This window comes from Neolamprologus multifasciatus, chromosome 13 (genome assembly GCF_963576455.1).
Source record: "Neolamprologus multifasciatus chromosome 13, fNeoMul1.2, whole genome shotgun sequence".
NCBI lineage: Eukaryota > Metazoa > Chordata > Actinopteri > Cichliformes > Cichlidae > Neolamprologus > Neolamprologus multifasciatus.
In genome coordinates this window covers 20,161,559-20,181,345 of record NC_140451.1, presented here as the reverse complement: position 1 = coordinate 20,181,345, position 19,787 = coordinate 20,161,559, and the positions used below count along the sequence as shown (strand labels likewise).

At 39.9% G+C, this 19,787-nt stretch overlaps 1 protein-coding gene across 1 annotated transcript in view; it reads left to right on the top strand.

The window, feature by feature from the left end:
- The window catches only part of lrmda (leucine rich melanocyte differentiation associated), a 217,917-nt gene that overhangs the window by 49,076 nt on the left and 149,054 nt on the right, over positions 1–19,787 (top strand). The window lies entirely within an intron of this gene.

Here is a 19,787-nt window from a genome sequence, read left to right as displayed (position 1 = left end):
GGTTGTTAGCTTTTGAGACAGAACAAGCAAAGCGAAACACAAAACACTCCAGTGAAAGAACTGTAATTACCCACAAGCCTATGAGTGCACTCTTAGAGGGATTGTTATTGTGTGTGAATGACCTTTCATGTCTTTGGCATGCTGCTCTGCGGCTCTGAGTTAGACTGCTAAAGTTCCACACAATCTGGTAGCATGTAGAAATGGGAAATATGTAATTTATGGATGATTTCAGGAGATGGCTTTCAAAAATAGCTTTTTAGGGGGGAAAAAAGCTTTTTCAAACAATATGTTTTCTGTAGCCTGAATTCTTGAAGATGGAACTGGCTTTTTATTTTTCTTCTATCAAAGCATACACTGTAATTGTGTCTTCAAAGGCATGTTTTTATCATATCATTTCCAGTCACTCTCTGGGTCTGCACTTTAAATGAAGGATGTGGCATGAGTTGGCTTTAAACACTTTTAACTGCTGATCTAAGTTTAACATTAACCTTATTTTATGAAATGCACCCTCGGAGACCACCAAAAGGAAGATGGATTACTGAGAGATATGCGTGTCACCAACGCCCAACCTTCTCTTAGCCTGTCCACTTCTTCAAAAAGTCCTTCTCAGGGAACAACAAATGGACAGATTACCCAGTGACTATGGGATGACAGATAACGCAGAGCAAGCAGAACTGCAGTGCGGGAACCTCTTGTTCCAAGACCTACAGACTGACTTTTTTAAGATTTATTCCATCAGTCAAGTAATTAACATGATTTATGGTGCTGGGGTGACTGTTAGTGAGACAACAAAGGGGTCGGGCGGTTCCTCCCCCAAGGAGATGCTATCAGGTGTTTTCTGCTGCGCTTGCAATGCAGTCAGCATGCAGCTGTAAATTCAGCCTTTCTGCATTGAAGAGAGATGACCCCCCCCCCCACCACCACCACCACCACCACCAGCCTCCCCTTCTTTTCTTCCCTCTAGTTTTTTCCCCCTTGCTACTCACCCCAGGGGGTCACAAGTTCACAGCTCGGCCTTAACTGTTAAAACCTGTGGCCTGAACTTCTGACCTCACCTAGTGTAAAAGGGAGCACAGTGAATGGTGTTTATAAGGGATGCAATTGTAAGAAGGCACAAGGGTTTAGTAAAGGATAAAGGGTGATGCAGTGGCTGGGGCCAGAACCAATCTTTAGCTTACTTGTCCCAGTCACAGTGACCTTTAAAAGAGGTGCTGTAAGTAAAGAGTGCCCTTTAAGGCCGGGGAAGGGCATGGCACTGCCTGAAATCAGAGGTAGCTGGACACCACAGACTTTTGGATAACACAATCCAGCTATCTGCAAGATACATGGGTGACTCACACAGACATTTATTTAAAACATTTTGGAAAGTTGTTAGGGTTTCTAACACCATGAGACAAATTTCTGAGACAAATTTTCAGCATAAAATATTCCAGTGAGACGTCTTGATGGCAGTATGGATATTGCCTTGAAGCATTAGCATAGTAACTGTCTGAAAACAAACAATCATTTCAATATTTTCTTATTCATCTGTCACATAAAATATGTACAACACTCATACCTGCTTTCACAAGAGTGGCAGTTTCCCACATTCTTGTCGCTCGCAGGCAAAAACAAATGCACAAGGAGTGCTTGGCTTAGCTCTGTTTACACACACTCTGCTTTTCCTGCAACCTCTATAAAAACAAAACATGGTTTCTTTAGGCTGCCTGTTTCCCTTTTAAAACAAGAGAGGGGAAAATTAAATGCCTACAAGCAGATTTTATGATCTGATAAAAGATGGCATTTACTGTTGACTGATTTACTACCTGCCAAAGTTTGTGAGTGTCTTGTAATCCAGCATGAGCTCTACAGCAGCACAGAAGAGTTGTTGAAGGGGGCTTTCATCACTCTGATTTTTATTTTCAACCTGCTGGGTGTTCCCCTAAAAAAATGGAATCACAATGCTGCAGAAATCTTATTGAAGAGACCTGATGATTAAAGTTCGTGGATTTAAAATGTAGATGCAAATACAGCAACATTTAATCCACCCTGGTGTCTGTGTTCACTTTACTTTGCAGACAGAGACATATTGAGGTTTGCAGGAAGGGCGGCATTAGCGTGTTAGTCTGTTACTTATGTGTGACTAGTACATTGCAAAACAAAAGGTGATTTGTTGTGACCACACAAATATTAGTTCAGCTAAGCTGGTATTGCTTAGTCGTAAACAATCTCTTGAGGCCTGTGACAGGTAAGAGCGCTCAAAGAATGCTGTTTACGTTCGCTTCTAATTTCCTAACAAGCTTGGACAGATGGTGAGGAATTCAGGACTAGTATGAAACATCAACACCGTGTGACACATTATTAAGATGCTTAAGTTTTTTAACATGCACATTGTAGTCATGTGGTTTGCTCTTTTTTCACAAAAGAAGGATGATCTGCGCATTCAAGTTGGAGCAACAAAGCAAACAAAACAAAGCAAATGATCTTAAAGTTTGCACCAGCACGGTTTTAGTTGACAGAGTCATTCCACCTTCTGCCATTTAGTGCTACTGATCTATACAGAGGAAACAAATATACTGCATGAAATATAAAGAACAAACAAATCTAAATGCCATTGATGTCGTCATTCTATAGCAACTTTGTTATGCAGTCAACATTTACTCCATAGTAGTAAGTTAAAGCAAAAGCACTTGTCTTCAGGGCATACTAACATTTTTATTTATATATATATTTGTTCTTCATGGAAAGAAGTGTTCCCCAAGTTTTATACTTTTTGGATAAAGAAACTCTAATAGTAACACGAGAAGGGTCTCTGTTCTATTCCTTGTCAGGTGTGGTCACATCTGTTCACATGATTAAGGTTCATCTTAATTATGTTTTCTCAGAAAGCAGAATGTATTGATTTGTTGAAATAACAACGTGGGAGTGCAGCCTGCCTACGCTGTAATGCATTCTTACTGCTTCTCAATGCTATTTGCTTCAAGCTATTTTTACTCAAAATCTGCTGTGTAATTTCTGACTGTGTATTAGAGGTTGCCTTTGGTCAGTATTATTTGACAAGTGTTGAAAGGCTGTTATGAATATATTGGATCTCTGGAGAAAACATGCAACTCACTGCCGCAGAGCTCGCCTGCACTTCGAGTTTGTTCTGTCCACTCGTAGTCAGCTGCGGGCTGCGTGATCTCAGCAGCAGGATATCTGTCTCTCTTCATATCAAAGATGATGTCTGTTTAAATCTAATCCCTACCTTTACCCATTCCAGCAATCATTATTGGATGAAAGCTGAAAACTAAGGTGAAGAAAGCCCTCCATATCTGTTTTTGCTTTCTTTGTGGTTTCTCCTTTGTGCTGCTTTCACTCCTCCCTTGCAAGCTTTTTGCCAGCCCAGTGAACTTTGTGTGCACTTTGACCCATTAGTGACTGCTACCCATGCATTCTGGCCTTACTCTTTTAAAGTCACCACAAAACCTGATATACTTTTACTTGTTCAGGCAGTCACGATGAGATTCAAATCTCTCTCTTTTTTTTCCCCCAGAGACACTTGAGAAAAAAATAATAATCACATTTATTACATTTAAATTGGGGAGCAATATGAGAAAGAAGACAGTCTTTATGTCTGTATAAGCATTCTAGTTTGGGTTTTTTCTTAATACTGTATATATTATTGAGCCATATGTTAAAAGTCTGCCCTAAAACCAAATTCCAAGTACTTGTTAGACTCAGTATAAGTTATATACAAGCTTTTTGAAGCTTAAATAGCAGGACAGAGTCACAGGTAGAGGAGCAGAATACCTTGCACTTGCATTTTTCTGCATTTTAAACTAGTCTGTGGTTAAGGAGTGCTAATTGGAAAGTATCAAACGAAGAAGCTGGGGAAAAAAAACTATCTGATTTAAGGAGGAGACTGTGTCAGACTGCAGCTGTTATATTATGAGCAGGACAAAAAGCAGACTCCTGTGGCTGCCCTATGTTTAGGAAGAGAAAAAGGCGAGTAGTTGTAAATTAACCAAATTATTTAACTTCTGCTGAGCAAGGACGTTTTAAAACGGAGTGTTAGCTGTTTAGATTGCAGACATCACCTTTTTTGTTTAATAGCAGTAAAGTATCCGGAAGATTTATATTCTTACAAATTCTTGTTTGATTTTTGTGGGTTTTAATGTGTGTTTAAATGTGGAAATGACATTATGAGAAATAATCCATAGGCAGGGTGTTTGTGTGGACTGTTCGTAAGTATGATATCAATTAATGTGGCTTTAAGAGGATTTTTGAAATTTGGTCTGGTGGGGTTATCTGTAAACTGAAAAAGATTACGTTTCAGGCACTGATCTTATAATTTGTTAGAGCTGTCAGAAAGCCAGATCAGGTTAAGATCCCCCATTAATATTATCTCTGAGGAGGTACACAGTGACCAGAGATCTGCAGCACCTCACACAGCATCTCATTTTGCAGAGAGGTAGGTAACATATTTATATTTCTTGTATTCTGAGCTGAAGGTGATTTAATGTCCAAAAATGTAGTCTTTTGTGTACTTCAGATCAATTTGACCCCTATTATTGCAGCCCTTAGAGGAAAGCTTTGTTTCACTAAGAATGAGGATGTCAGGAAGGTCTCATGAATTTAAAAAAAAGAAATAGTAGTGATAACTGTGGCATGAAAAATGTATGTCGTATAAAAATACACACAATGTCTTAAACAATCTAGCACAAGCAAGTTTTTTTCACTTTTTGGTTTATTGAAGCTTTCTTCTTTTTTGGCAACAACCTTTTAGTAACTTCTAGTCTTCAGTGTTTCTTTATAAAGTACTTTGTAAAAGTCTTGAGCCACCTCTCATTTCCTTATATTTTGCTTACAAGGAGCCACTTTTTCTTGTAATGTTTAAAAAGGGGTCTTGAGCAGTACTTCTCAAGGTTTTTGTGAAGATCTTTAAAAGTTTTTCGTTGGACATCGGCTGCTTTTTCACTCATTTTTAGTCCAATTTCAGGGGATTTTTTTTTTATTCACTGAAGCATCAAATAGGCAACCAACCCAGGGGATGAACCAGTGTCGTGTCTACACATAACAGACAATTCAGCAAAGATTTAATTTTCATTTGTTATGTTAAGGAATTGTGCTACTATCAGCCTGTCACGAAATGACCACAATTTATTACGTTTTTATAAAAGTGCTTTTGATCCTACAAGCTGATTCCCAAAGAGCAATTAGCAAAATATCTTGGCATGGTGTGGAGTGTGTTCCTAAAAAACTTGAAGAAAATGGACAATTGGAGGGCAAAAGAAAGAGGTGGACAGTAAAAAAAAAAGTCTGTCTGTAAGAAATAGGTAAAAAATCAATATGTATGGAGGTCAGTAGAAAGGGACAACAGTGAGCGTCTACAGCCATTTGTAAAACACAGCGGAGGCTCTGTAGTGGGGGCTGTATGGGTCTTTGTAAAATTGATAGAATTATGAACACAGAATGATATCATCAAATTTTGATCCACCATGCATTATCATAATAATAATAATAATGCATTTTATTTGAGGGCGCCTTTCAGAAACCCAAGGTCACCTTACAAAAAACAAAATTAATAAAATCATCTAGGTGGCAGCTTCACTTTTCAGCATGTCAATGATCCCATACACACTACCAGTGCAGTAAAAGCATGCCTGAGTAGAAAAACACACAGTGGAACAGTATCAGTATCCTGCAATAAAATCAAACAGGTTAGAATGAGTCATTCACACAGGTTCAGTTAAATGAAGCGCTTCTGTACTTAGCTTGATGGGATGATTTATAACTAAGAAGGCTGTGCAGAAGTAACTGTTGCTGGAATAGTTTTCAGGGTTGATGCATGTTTTTTGCTGCTTATAATCAAAGGACAGGAAACAAGTAGTTTGTTGTTGACATTTCTGATGAAGAGTCAGAGTGGTTACCTGGTTTGAGCAGTGTCTTGTAGACATGGAGGTGGTCAACGTGAAGGAAGAGTGCCGTTCAGATGCTGGTTCAGATGCTGGTCCAACTTACTTTTTAATCTACGGTATAGATCAGTGGTCCCCAACCTTTTTTGCGCTACGGACCGGTTTAATGTCAGACAATATTTTCACGGACTGGCCTTTAAGGTGTTGCGGATGAATACAACAAAATAAAATGATATGACCAAGACAAAAACTGTGGTATTTTTTAAATATAATAATAAACGCAAATACACTGTGTAATTGTCTAACTTTATTAGCAGCGTCTTCCTGAAGTGCGCCAACAACATTGAGAGCAACATCCTCCTCTCTGCCTCTTAATGCTTTCCTGTCGCTATGGTAACACGTAAATATTTTTTTCAAAATAAAACACACAACTACAACACGGGAAAAGACCCAGGGAAACCGAGTTAAGGCTAAAAACCCTGAAAACCATAAATTTCATACCCGAGCCTCAACTCTTGCGGCCCGGTACCAAACGACTCATGGACCGGTTTCTGGCCCCGGGGTTGGGGACTGCTTAGTTAGATGGACCTCAGTGATCTTTTATGGGAAGAATTCCTGTTTAGATCAATTTGGTGGAAGAATGAGAGATAACAGTCATCTGAAAATGTAGTTGCAGAACTGATTGTAGCAAACATTTAGAGAAATTTTTATTTTTATTTTTTTTACCATTTCTAAAGATACTCATGATGCAATAAATAAACATGAAATATTTCAACTCCACTTGCATCTTTACAGTAATTTAAATTTTGCAAAAAAAACCCCTAAAAGCTTTTAATTAAAAACTTTACAATATTGAAACACTGCAAAGCTTCATTTTACTTTAGTTTTTTTTAGTTTTTGAGTCTACTTTTCCTGTTTGGTAGGCTTTAGGCATTAAACTAGGCGTTATGCTTTTGACTTGAACTCTCTTGGCTTGCCATGCATATTTAAAAAAGGCTATTTGCAGTGCAGTACAATGTGAATCCAACAGATCCTGGACAATAACTTTTGCAACAAACTGGGAATAAGGTCAATTTGTAATTAAATGCTATTAAATTGAGATTGCATTTATTAGGCCCTGCAGCACATGCCTGAAAACAATATACTGCTAACAAGTGCAAGCCAAGAAATAACTTATTTATGAGCTGTTAACTAGATCTGTAAACTCGTAGTCTCACTAAAAGTCATTAAAATGAGATTCAGTTTACTCTGCTCGGTAAGGAAACATAACCCACTGATGTATTTCTGGAAAATATTGAACTGTCTTTGTTCAACCCAGTGTACTTGGTGAATATAATTTTCCACAATCACACCCCATTACATTTTGTTTCATTGCCTCTGTGTGTGTGTGTCTTCAGCATGTGCACTGTTTTGGTGGATTTGTGCATATATTTTGTGGGTTTGTTATGAGAGGGGGTATTTTTGTGCCTGTGTGTGCGCGCGTGTCCCTTCCTGTGTGTGCCTCTTGGACTAGCAGTGCTTAAAATGACAGTGTTTGATCAATGGTGCCAGGCTCTGCCCTTGGTACGTTTGCTTTTGCTCGTCATTATTAACATGGGCTGAAATATCTGGGTAACAAAAATTGATATAATGACGGAGTGCGCCTTATTATCTTCAAACTACATCAGATTGGCAAACTTCTGAGGGAAAGCAAAATGTCTGGGAAATATTACAAGTCATTTATCAAGTCCCTCTCATTAGCATATTGCCTGCAGAAGCACTTGCAGAAATCTAAATAAAAGTGGGTGATTGGGAGTTGGTTCCATTTTTCTTTTAGCTGAAAAAACTTCTCTTGCAAGCTCTTTGTGACCTTGACGTCAGTGTGGCCTTCCAATTCTCACTGTGTAAACGCTGGCACTTATAAGCCACAGATTTTGGTGTCAGTATATATGTGATAAACAAAAATGTGGCACATAGCTGGCTAATGGAGTGATTCCTCATATGTCAGTATCATTGATTCAGTCCTAGCCAATGCAGCTTTTCCATTGTGCTTTTTTTTAAAGTAACTTTATGATCACTCATGAATGTCTTTAGTAGTAGGCCTAACAATAGTGGTAGAGCTATATTAATTAGGAGGTGACTGCATACTCCATTTTTCCTTGTCACATTGAGCTTGGTCCCAGGTGTACTGTGACAGAGAGGGAGATGTGGTGCAGTCCAGATGAGGCACACCCGGCACTGCATCCAGCAAACCGAAATAATGAGTTTCCTTCCCCCTTTAGCCACTGTATGCACCATGATATACAACTTGCAATTAAGCATGCCTTGGTGATCCAGTGATTAATGTCTCTTGTGGCGGTTGTGAAGGGACTGGGACTTAGTGTGAGACTGGGAGGCTAGCTGAGACACCCTGTTTATATTCCTATCATGGCAGCGCCTCTCTTTCCCCTCTCTCGGCCTGCCTCAAAAACACACTTGCTCTCTCTCCTTTTTAACCAGTCTCCATTACAGGGAAGATGGAGAGGACCATTTGCAATTCAGTAACCTTTATGACAGTGCAGTCTTTAATCAGAGGCCCGTATTTCGTTTGTAGTGAGCACACACACACACACACACACACACACACACACACACACACACACACACACACACACACACACACACACACACACACACACACACACACACAAATGCACATAAGGAGGGGTGTACAGGCCCATGAAATACCCAGGCTGGGTTAGCTGGTGAAAGTGACGTATCTGATTTACAAGACCCTGCTGCTTTTTCGTTTGTTGTCGTTGAAGGCTTTTAATTTTTATGGCCAGGCAGCACTAAGTAAATTATGTCTAGTTTAAAGGTACGGCGTATTCTTTAAAAGGGTAGTAGACTGAGCAATCATGCTGTTATGTTTGGACTGTTTTCTGGTGTCATTTAGTGTGGACTGTATCTCACTGGTGCAGAGATTTTTCAGCCTTATGTACAATTAACCAGTGTATCATTACAAGGTCCTGGAAGACTGCTAGATTTCTGCTGCTTGGTGGCTCAGTAAGTGATTATAACAGGCTATTTTACTTAGCCTTTTCAGAGTCATTCATAAAGGGCTCTCTATAAAGACCTCTTGCTTGTTTGCCTGTAATCATATTTTCAGTTCCTTATTGCTTTTTTCATTGTAAACGTGTGCTTCTTAAATTAAATTCTCATCTTAATTATAAGTCGCAATAGGATTGTAATAGTATGGTAAGTTGCTTCAACCTTTAATGGCAAATGTTGTTTACGGCTACTTGGCTGGTCTTGTTCAGTGATGAAGGCTTTTGATTTGCTCTGTTCTCCAGAGCCCCATTTAACTGAGTGAGCGACACTCATCCTGCAGAGCACAAGGGCAATTCTCTTCTACCCGCCTTCCTACTTTCACTTTCTCTCCTCCTTTTTTACTGGATCATTTCCCTTCGTACCCACAAAGGCTGTGTAGTGGTATCTCTCTTCCTTCATTTTGTCGCCCTTTCTTTATTTCCCCTCTCTCGTTCACTCCAACTTTCATAAGCTCAGTAAAGCATGGCCTTCAATTCCCTTGTTCTAGTGTTTTCACTTAAGATCAGGAGTGATGAGCAAAAGGTTTCTGGCTCAATCCTTGAGCAAAGGCCTGGCATGACAGGGATTATTATTTATTTGTCATCTTGGATGTAATAAGCTGTAGGTACAGAGTGGAGAGCTGGTGATTTATTGCTCTGTCGAGCGCCAGTAGCAGTCCGGCCGCTGGGGCGTGCAGGATGAATACCGGCCTGTCACTCCTGCCCATCCGTCTCCTCTCGCCTGTCGCCCTCACAACACCGCCCCATTTCATGCCAGGATACATAAACAATCTTTCATTACTCCAAAGCCTTTTTTTTTTAAAATATTTGCTCTTCACAGGACACAAAGTTTGAATTTATTCACGGATTTCTCTCTCTTCCCCCTCCCTCTCTTTATCCTCCCTCCTTTCCACATTAGCGGTTGTTATTGTTTTCCACATTCAGGGATTTACTGAATGTGCAGTCTTTAACAGTTAAGAAATCCCACACCCATGCGGTTTTTTCCCATCCTCCTTTGGTTTCATTGTCATTTCCGATCCTTTTGGGCATGACTTCATTTTTTCTTCTCAAAACCGCTTATGAGAAGAACAGCTGAACACACCCACTTCCATTTCAACTTTTCAGAGTGGATTATTTTCAGTCCGGAAGAGTCCTGAGCCAGGGGTGATCGGACATGAATATGTTGGTGTGCTGTCAGCACCACGTCCTTCCAATGCATTAGTGTCAGTCTCCATGCTGCACTAAAGCATGAAATGAGTGATGAAATATCAAATCCTCTAACTTCACTCCCCCCCCCCCCCCCCCATTTACTCTGTCTTGCAGTGCAGAAGATGCAATATCGACCCCCAGTCCATTTAGACAGGAATTTAATATTTTTCAGCTAAACCAATCACGCATGGTTAGCGCTCAGTGTAATCCAATCACATTCCATCATAAATGCCTATCTTGCGAGGCTATTCACAGACCTGATAAACTGGTGGAAATCAAGATGTTGAAAAACAAGGCCTTAATAGATTGTCTTGGCTGCCTTCAAGGAGCTTGTCCCACTCCTTTCTGTCGATACACATTTTCATTTTCCAGTCCTAACTGTGCACTCCAGGCGCAGATTGGCTAAAGTGGAGCTGACTTTGTAAATAGGACTCTCATTTATTAGGGCCTTTATCTGCAAGCAGGACTGGGAGAGGTTTTGGAGAAGATGCTTAGCCCAGAGACAGAGGAAGAAGGAGGATAATTATAAGTCATTTATTTTTGTCTGCTGATTAATATTAGGACCTGTATTCAATGCCTGTTAAGCTGTGGGTATGATGGTTTTGCTTTCTGTGTCCTCTGAAAGACTCTGGACACTCCATTCACAATGACATTACGTTCAGAGACAGCATATTACAGCCACAGTGTGTGTGCGGGCGGGGGCTGACTGTGTGTACGGTGAATAGTGAACATTTGTTAGAGGACATAGGTGGTGATGCCTCAAACAGGCAGTGAACTGAGAATACTCATTTGGTTCCTGAATAAGGCCCTGACAGCCACCATTTATATCTAGCTCGTTGTATGCTGTCCAGCCGATTAATAACAGTTTATTGCTGTCTAATTAGTGTCGGCTGATTGGAAACTGCATCAGAAGTGGGGGACTAACTTGCTTGCTTTGTTTTAGTGTGTGCGGCACAAACGGCAAGTGCACAAAGGGTAAAAACAGCAGTGGCACAGCGTATCGTGGTGTGTTTTTTAATGTAGAAGAGCACCAGGCTAACTTCTCCAGGCTCCGGCAATATGCACTACCATCTGAGATCTGTGTTTATTTCATAATATTCATTATTGCAGATGCATCCAGTGTCATGTCTGCATTCAACATATTCCCTGATCTCTGTGTCACTAATAATTTTGCCATAAACATGTGCTGTAATTCCCCTTTGATCAGCCTTTCAGAGTCATCAGCATAGCCGGTGGTGCCTTTGAAGATGCACGGGCTCAAGGTTGATGATTTCTCACGAGTGCTCGGTCTGTGAAGATGCTACTTTCATTAGCTATATCAACACATTCACCAAAATTAGGCCTAGATTTTTGAATGAATTAGAAGCTATGTGAGCTATGTTTGAGTAAAAAGCACAGTATGAATCTTACATCATGGCCTCAGTTTGAAGAAAATAATAAAAATTATGTCCTTTAAAAAATATCTCATGGATTCAGTTATACATGGATTCAAATCTACATTTTAAGAGTAGCTTTTCAGGATAAAAAGAAGTTGTTTCTGGAGTGCAAACGATGTAAGGTTACCAGTTTGATTCTAAAGATTATTGTTTCTGTTTCTGTAACTGTTGTACAAAACCCTCTCCATACCTAATACCATAAACAATATAAAATCCATGTGGCGGCGACCCTTGCGGTTGCAGAAAGACATCTAACTGTAGAGAAATCTATGGGATAATTGCCTTTCACACCCTATTTTTTCCGCTTAACTGCAGTTAACTATTTTCTGAGGACTTTTTTGGTCCACTTGGTAGTTGTGGGTCATGTTGAATGAAATATGAAGTCTAATGTGTAAAATTATGGTCAGTCAAAGAGTCAGAAAAGAGGATTATTTATGTTATGTATGGTTTCACTGTCTGATCACATCCAGTTTCAAAACAGGAAGACGGCGACGATAAAAATGCTCAAATTAAAGTTTCATACCAATACTTCATAATCCATATACTCTCTATGTTTTATACGCAATATTGGGGGGGGGATTAAAGAAAGCTGTAACACAGGATATTAGAGATGCACCTTGATTTGATTGTAACATTAGAGGACTTGGATCATGGGTAAAAAAAAAAAAAAAAACACAATCAAAAGTATACCTATTTCTTCCACTTAATGATACGAGTTGCTTGTGCTGTGTTCTTTTGAGTGTATCTACTTTTGCCAGTAGTAATGCTGTTTTTAAGCAGTAAGCAACCTCTTCTCATTTGCATCTAAGCTAGACTGAGTGGTTAGGTCAGTGAAGCCGCGCAACTCTGCCTGGCCTCCAAACCGCCACTGACACGCAGCTGATCAAGCCTTAATTAAGGAGACATTTTCTCTCTGTGATTTCTATCGATGCATAGTGAAGAGAAGTAGAGAGAGGGAGGGAGGGAAAGAAACTGAGCCCCTACTACTCCTACTGGACTAGGAGAACTGAGTGTGCAACTCCCTCAAACCTCAGACTTATTAGTTATTTACTTCAAGGACTGATTTTAGGTTGGGGGCTAGAGCAGGGCGATATGACCAAAAATATTTGAATTTACATATTTAATATATATGTATACGATATACATTTGAAAATTTGCGATAACGATATAGCTGACGATATAATTGACACTAGACAAAATACTTTACAACTCCACAACTTTATTAGTGCAAAAAAACCCAAACCCATCCATGTATTTTCACTTAAACAGGCAGCTGTTTTTTATGTGCATTAAAGTTATATAAAAATAGTGCAAATGCAAATTCCTTGCTGACAGTTTAACCAAAAGGCATTTCCAGTGGAAACTGGTCGACATATCGTCAGCATAACCATGTATAATATCCACAAAACTTAAAAAGAGGTTATACACACACAATACGGTAATATTATGCTGAAGCACAGTACGTATCACTCCGCGAGGCTCCTGCCTATGATAGCCGTAATGCTCCGACAATCCAGTTCGTAGCTTAGCAAAGTCATACTAAAACACTTGACAGATTTTCGAGCGCCGTGTACCACATAAAATCGTTTCGAGGTCAGTAAACACAACCAGAATTCATACATAAGGCACACGGGATTATAAGGGGCACTGTCGATTTTCAGAAAAATCAAAGGATTGATTTTAAGTGTGCCGTATTTTCCAAAAAAACACGGTAATAACGGCGGCCCGCTAGCATGCTCTACCAAAAATAGTGCTTTGTTGTGTATCTGACGGACGAAAGCTAAACCAGTTCCACACCACTGAAGTTGCAGCATTTTTACAAACCAATTCTGGTTCATCCATTTCATTCAACGATCCGCTTTTGCCCTTCTCATTCTCCGTCGCCGCCATGCTTTTTCCGCCATGTGCATATGAAAACGAAGGCACTGCGCATGCACGTTTTACCCATATTCTATCGCGATATTTCATTTTCTTATCATCGCCCAACATTATACCGGTATTACCGTGAACGGTATGATATGGCCCAGCACTATTGGGGGCTAGGGTGAAACAGATTTTTATAAAGTATGTTAGTTTTATGAAGGATTTGGTGATTGTTTACTTGATGTATTCCCCAAAGTAATTAGCTACTTAATGCAAAGGCACCACTTGTTTGCACCGTCATCTGGTCACTCTGCTGCACATGCTATAGAGAGTAAACCGTGGTGTAAGAGGACTTTGCTGGATAAATTATGAGATAATACCATTTGTGCATTATGTTCTTTAACAAAAAAATGACTTCACTGGATAACGTAGATAGAAATGTATATATTGACAACTTTCTTCTATTTCAAAGTCTTTTAACCACTACTATGTTTTCTGTTTTCTGCTTTTCTGTTTTCCTGCTGTTGTTTATTCTCTCTGCCGTCCTTCCCGAGTTCTTCTGTCTTGCTGCATGTTCTCACCTCTGTCACCCGTTCAGCTCCTGCCTCCTTCTAACTCCTCTTTGCCAGCTGCCTGTCTTTGCTGTCTGGGCTGAGGTGAGTAGTCTGAGGTAGGGTGGAGCACGACATTAGTGTTTCTGCTTGCCTGTGCAATAGAAGGCGACACGCATCAGGGCCTCTGTCAGCAGATCAGCGCTGATGCAGATGGGAGGCGAAAAGCTCTCCAGCGACAAGGCTCGTAGGCAGGGCCGCTCGCCTCCCTTTCCTCCCCTGTTCCCTCTGAATCTCGCTCTTGCTTTATTGCATAGTCTCTCACATGCGCTCTCCTTTGTTATTTCTGCAGTAAGGATGGAGTGGGCTCTGACAAAGTGCTGCGATTGATAGATGGACAGAGCCAGAGACTGGATGAGAGGATGGATGAGGGCAGAGGAGGGAGTTTAACACAGGCAAACACAGAGAGACAGAGAGGAACGACCTGCTCAGCTATGCAGCCACTCACAGCCCCACAGCAATTTAGCCCTCGTCTAACCCAGTGCCAGTGGACTCTCTGCGTTGCTACCTCTTTTGTCCCAGTGTATATGAACAACTGTGACAGCAAGCAGGTACTAAGGAATTTAGTCCCACAAAGAACAATTCAAACACTAATGTGTATATCTGAAGCAGAAAAACACATCACATACTCACAAAAATGACACATTGTGTGATTTTGCTGTGATCTTTAAGTATGTAAAACGAGATAGTTTGGTTATATGTCTCACTTTTTTGGCCCAACACACTGCATGTGTTATTTGCAGTATTGGAATATAGTTATTAATACTTGAACTGATGTGTTTTTCAGTATTTAATAGCATCAAGCTAAAACTTAAACCCTTTCTTTAAATCTCTGTATGTAAGACTTACCCAGAGCATCCTGCTGTAGCATGTCCTGGTTGTGTGCAGGTTTCAGACATTTTTCACAGCTTCTGCATACCTAACCAGCCCTACAGGAGAAAGATGGGAGAGAGGCTCTTGTAACTGTGTACATATTACTGAAACCTTCCTCCGCATCTTGGGTGGGGTATCCTGTGTATGTGTGCTCATGCACACGCGCGCGTGTCCTCTCATTACGCCCCTACCTGCTCTGCATTACTTGTCACTGGTGTTGGAGCACCCCGCTCAGATTAAGACTAATGCCGATGGCCGCAGGAACTGCGATTAGAATCACACTCATTACTCAGGACCCAGTGACGGAAGCAATTTAAAGCCCTCGTCTTTACAGTACAAGAGGCAGGGCAAGACCCACTGTCAAAGGAAAGGAGACTCTACCCTACGCACACACACACACACACATGCATGCACACACGAACACAGAGTAATACCACTTCACTGCTCCTTCCTCTGTCCTCCAAGGACACCTGAAGGCCAGGCCCTTAGTCACTTAATTGACTGACTCTCTTTTTCTTCCTTGCTTTTAATTTATGTAGGCTGCGAAGCAAAGGGAATGGGCCACAGTGCTTTGGTTTGCATGTTGCTTCAGTCACTGAAAAATCCAGGATCATGTTATTGAGAGGTCTGACAATGTTGACTCAGTAATGTTGACATTTCTTTCACACTACCTCAGACCCCAGAGATGAAGGCTTCATGGTCAATATGTGTCCGACACATGCCATCAAGATGTATGTGTTGTGTGTGTGTTTGTGCGTCTGTGGCTTGGTGTCTTTTACTGTGAGTTATCTAGGCTATACGTGTGCACAAGCGTGTGAGATTTGAGATGCTGCGGGTTCTTGTTTCTGTTCCTGTCTTTATGTATGTATTATGCGCTTGTAACTCATCTCTATAGTCTGGTTGGAGCTGCACTGAGACCCTCCATGTTAGTTGTCCAGAAGAATGTCATTCATGGCCAACTGTTGGGTGGTTTTCTCTCAATAATGAATGATAGTCGCATGACTTAGCAACTTTCACCATGGTAACTCTATCCCTATCGTAGTAATGACAGTTTAAGGTGGCGGTAGAGCAGACATTTGGTGATTTGATCCCCGTCTGCATCCTTGGGCATGACCTTGAGTATGAATGCGTGTGAATGCTAGATAGCAGAAAAAAACTGCTAAAAAAGTCCTGAATGGGTTTGAATGGAGGCAAGTTGTGTAAAGTGCTTTGAGTGCTCAGAGTAGAAAAGCGCTATATAAGAAGCAGTCCAGTCCACCGTGCTGGAGAGAGAGGAGAGCCTTGTTGTACTGCTTATCAGTGAAGTTTTGATTTGTTGTTGTGAAGATTTAGTCTAATTATTTTTGATGTATATATGGTTGCTAACATTCAGTTGTTTACTCGTAGTTTCAAGCTTCTTCTTTGTTTACTGCCAAATGTGCAGAAGTTCGCTTAACAAATAAATCACATAGTTTCAAACTGACTTCTTCGCTTACAGTTCTACTCAGTCATGAATACAAATAGTCAGATCTTGAAAATGGCTTATGGCAGATGCTTGGAATGGATTGCCGGAGTGACAGATTACAAACAGCAAACCTAAAGGATTTAATCTCATGAACATTGCAGTGATTGTCATTTTTTGTGTCCAGTTTATCCATATTTGTGCCATCATGCATGTATAACCTCCACCAAGGCGATTATCTGTATTTGTCTGTTCAGTAGGGTCATGATAATTGGTAGAGAGGTCAAAGGTAAAAGGAGGAACCCCTTGTCTTTGGTGCAGATTAGGATCAAAGTTTGAACCCATGACCTTTCCATTGGGATAAAGTTGTTGGGTTGATGTATTTTATATATATTTTATATACTTTTTTTTGTCTACTAGAACATATATATATAAGCTACACTTTAAGAGCCTAAAATAGTTCACACAGTGGATTATTTTGCTTTGACATCTTTAAGTTCATTTCCTTTCTTATGGAACGCCAGGACTGCCATAATGAATTAATTAAATACACCATTAAATAATTAAATGTGTCAATAATTAATTAAAATGGGAAATAATTAATTAAATAATTAATTATTGACACATTTAATTATTTATGTATTTCACATTTTAATTAATTATTGACACATTTAATTAATTATTGACACATTTAATTAATTATTTATTGACACATTTAATTATTTATTGACACATTTAATTAATTATTTATGTATTTCACATTTTAATTAATTATTGACACATTTAATTAATTATTTAATGATATATTTATTTATTTCATTTTGGCAGTCCTGGCGCCTGGCTCTCATCATGAAATAATTTTATCTGTCAACCTCACCCATCAAACTCAGGGGGCGGGGTTAACGCTGATCGACTCAAAACCATTGCTTTGGCCTGGTGGCCATTGTTTTTAGCACGCAACAACCAGCATGTGGAAACTAACAGAACTGAACTTTGAAAAACCCTGTTTGTGTGTCACCAAATACAGTTTTAATATTTTTTTAGCCGAGAATGTAGTGGTTTAATCTTCATGTGTCTGGTCGGTTTCTCAAGATACAGCCTCTTTGCAAAAGTGCTTCGATGATTTCGGAGATGTCTGCCCAGTCTCACGGCAAAGCGTGGATAGACCCGCTCGCCTCGCAAGCAATCGAGCTGTTATTACCACCGACAAAGCGCAGGCCCCGGTACACAGCTGTAATAATCCCCGCTGACACGGACTTCTTTTACTGAGGTTATATTTATCAGGGTTTTATTTCCTGATGTTCGTATGTGTCCTACGTGTTTCAGTCGCCAATTCTGAATTATAACTAACATTAAAAACATGTTTAAGGAGGAGAGAGAGCAAATAAATTCAATTAACAGCTGATCTTTGGGTTTTTGTTCAGTAATCAGCGTGACCTGTGTATAAACACATAAAAGAGATAACGTTGGTGTTTCCTCATGTAGTAACTGCTGGCTTTAACTGTACAAAGGTTGTTCGACACTATGACACACATACAGACTTCATGATGTTCGGCTAATATTTTTATTGTGAATATTAATCATGAGGGTAAACTGACCTGTACACCACAGAGCGAGGTCAGCATATCCACGATATCTTCAGTTCTCTGAGTTAACACAGAGTTTCCCAGCTGACTAATCTAACGGTCATCTACGAATATGTCACGGGTCATATCAATATGATTTTACAGAAAAGCATCCTTAATACTGCCAACTATTCCAGAGACGTGAAAATCTACAGCATAAAGAACACAAAAATATAGCAGTCTAACACAACACTGTAACAGAGATGAACCGTCAGTTTGTCGCAGATCAAAGTGGAATGAAAGCGATTGGTTGAACAGGTGTTCATGATCTGTGTTTTCTGCATTTTCATCAGCGTAAGAGACTCAGCAGTTATAACAGTTATACATTTAATAAATTACCAAATGAACGCAAGAAACGAGCAAACCTGTTCCGACAATTTGAGTTTGTGTTCCCTCAGCTGCAGACTGTTTAAATGTTTGAGAGGAAGATTAGATATAAAGCAAACGTCAAACATAGACTCAGTCTGCGTTCACATTTGATATGAGGCCAGGACGGATAATGGCTGTGTCCTGTTTTAAGATCATACATGTAAAATTGTTGTCTGACCTCCGTCGATCCAGCCGCTCAGAGTTAACTGAAGTTAACCTGGATAAATTATAGTTAAGGAGTATCACAGATGACCACGTGAGCTGTGTGACTGTTCACTACTACACTGAAATCAGTAGCTATTACTGAAATACACGTGCTATTTCATAAACTATGATATAAAGTCCTACTAACATGTTTAGTTTTAAAGGACACCTTCCTGCCTTTAGTCTAATTCATTAGCAGTATTAGTTTTCTTCTAACATCCAGAAGTCTGCACCATGTGTTTCATAGTTTGTAACAAACCTTTGACAGTTAAACATAACATGACCGAAAAAGCAAAAAAATAAATAAATGAATAAAAAGAGAGAGAGAGAGAAAAAAAAAAAATCACACAAATTATATGTTAACCTCATTTATTTTTAGTTAAATAAACTCTAAAAATTCTAACAGATCGCTGGTGCCTAGAATACAGTTGAATAACTATTAAAAAACAGATGATATAATATTTCTGTCCAGGTTGCAGTCTGCATTATGAACATGTAGTTGGAAACTGCTCCTCTCGGTGGAAATGCGCCTTCTCTTTCCTCTTTGTATAAAAACATTTTAAAAGTCAGTTTAATCTCAAAATTTACTGTTAAATCCAAAACACACCAGATAAAGAAAAGCGAATGGTTCAGTCTAACACATGTGCCAGTGAACCATTAAACGTCTGTAAAACTGTGCAGTTCTGAAACGTAACTTTAACCTCAGCCAAACCGATTTGCTCAGTTGTAAATAAAACAGCGAAGTAAACATGACCCGACAGACAGAACCTGAGTGAATTAAGTCCAGCGTTTAACCACTGAGAGCTAAAACTCAGGTGAGGTTTCAACGCTGTGCTGGTGATTGGACATCAGCCGCTGATAGGACATCAGCCACGGATAAAGTGGGTTCGCCTATAAAGTGCTCTGTTGGGAAACAAGCTCCAGCAGCTCTGCGCTCGGGAAAAACTATATTTACTTATCTTGTGCAGAAAAATGTGCTGAGGTTGCGTAATATCGAGCACCGGCTGCCCAGTTAAACTGTGACTATCACCAGGTAACGTGGGCGTGTTTCTTGAATTAGCAGCAGGTGTTAAACAGGTGAGGAGGAGGATGCATGCAGGTAAACTGAGGGCCTGTTGAGCTGATCGCTGGTTTCGTGAGAAAAATGTCAGCTCGTTCTTTATGTTACAGAAGCACAGAGACACAAGACCAGGTGGAAAGAGACAATCGTTCGGTGAAAATGAGAATCTGCGA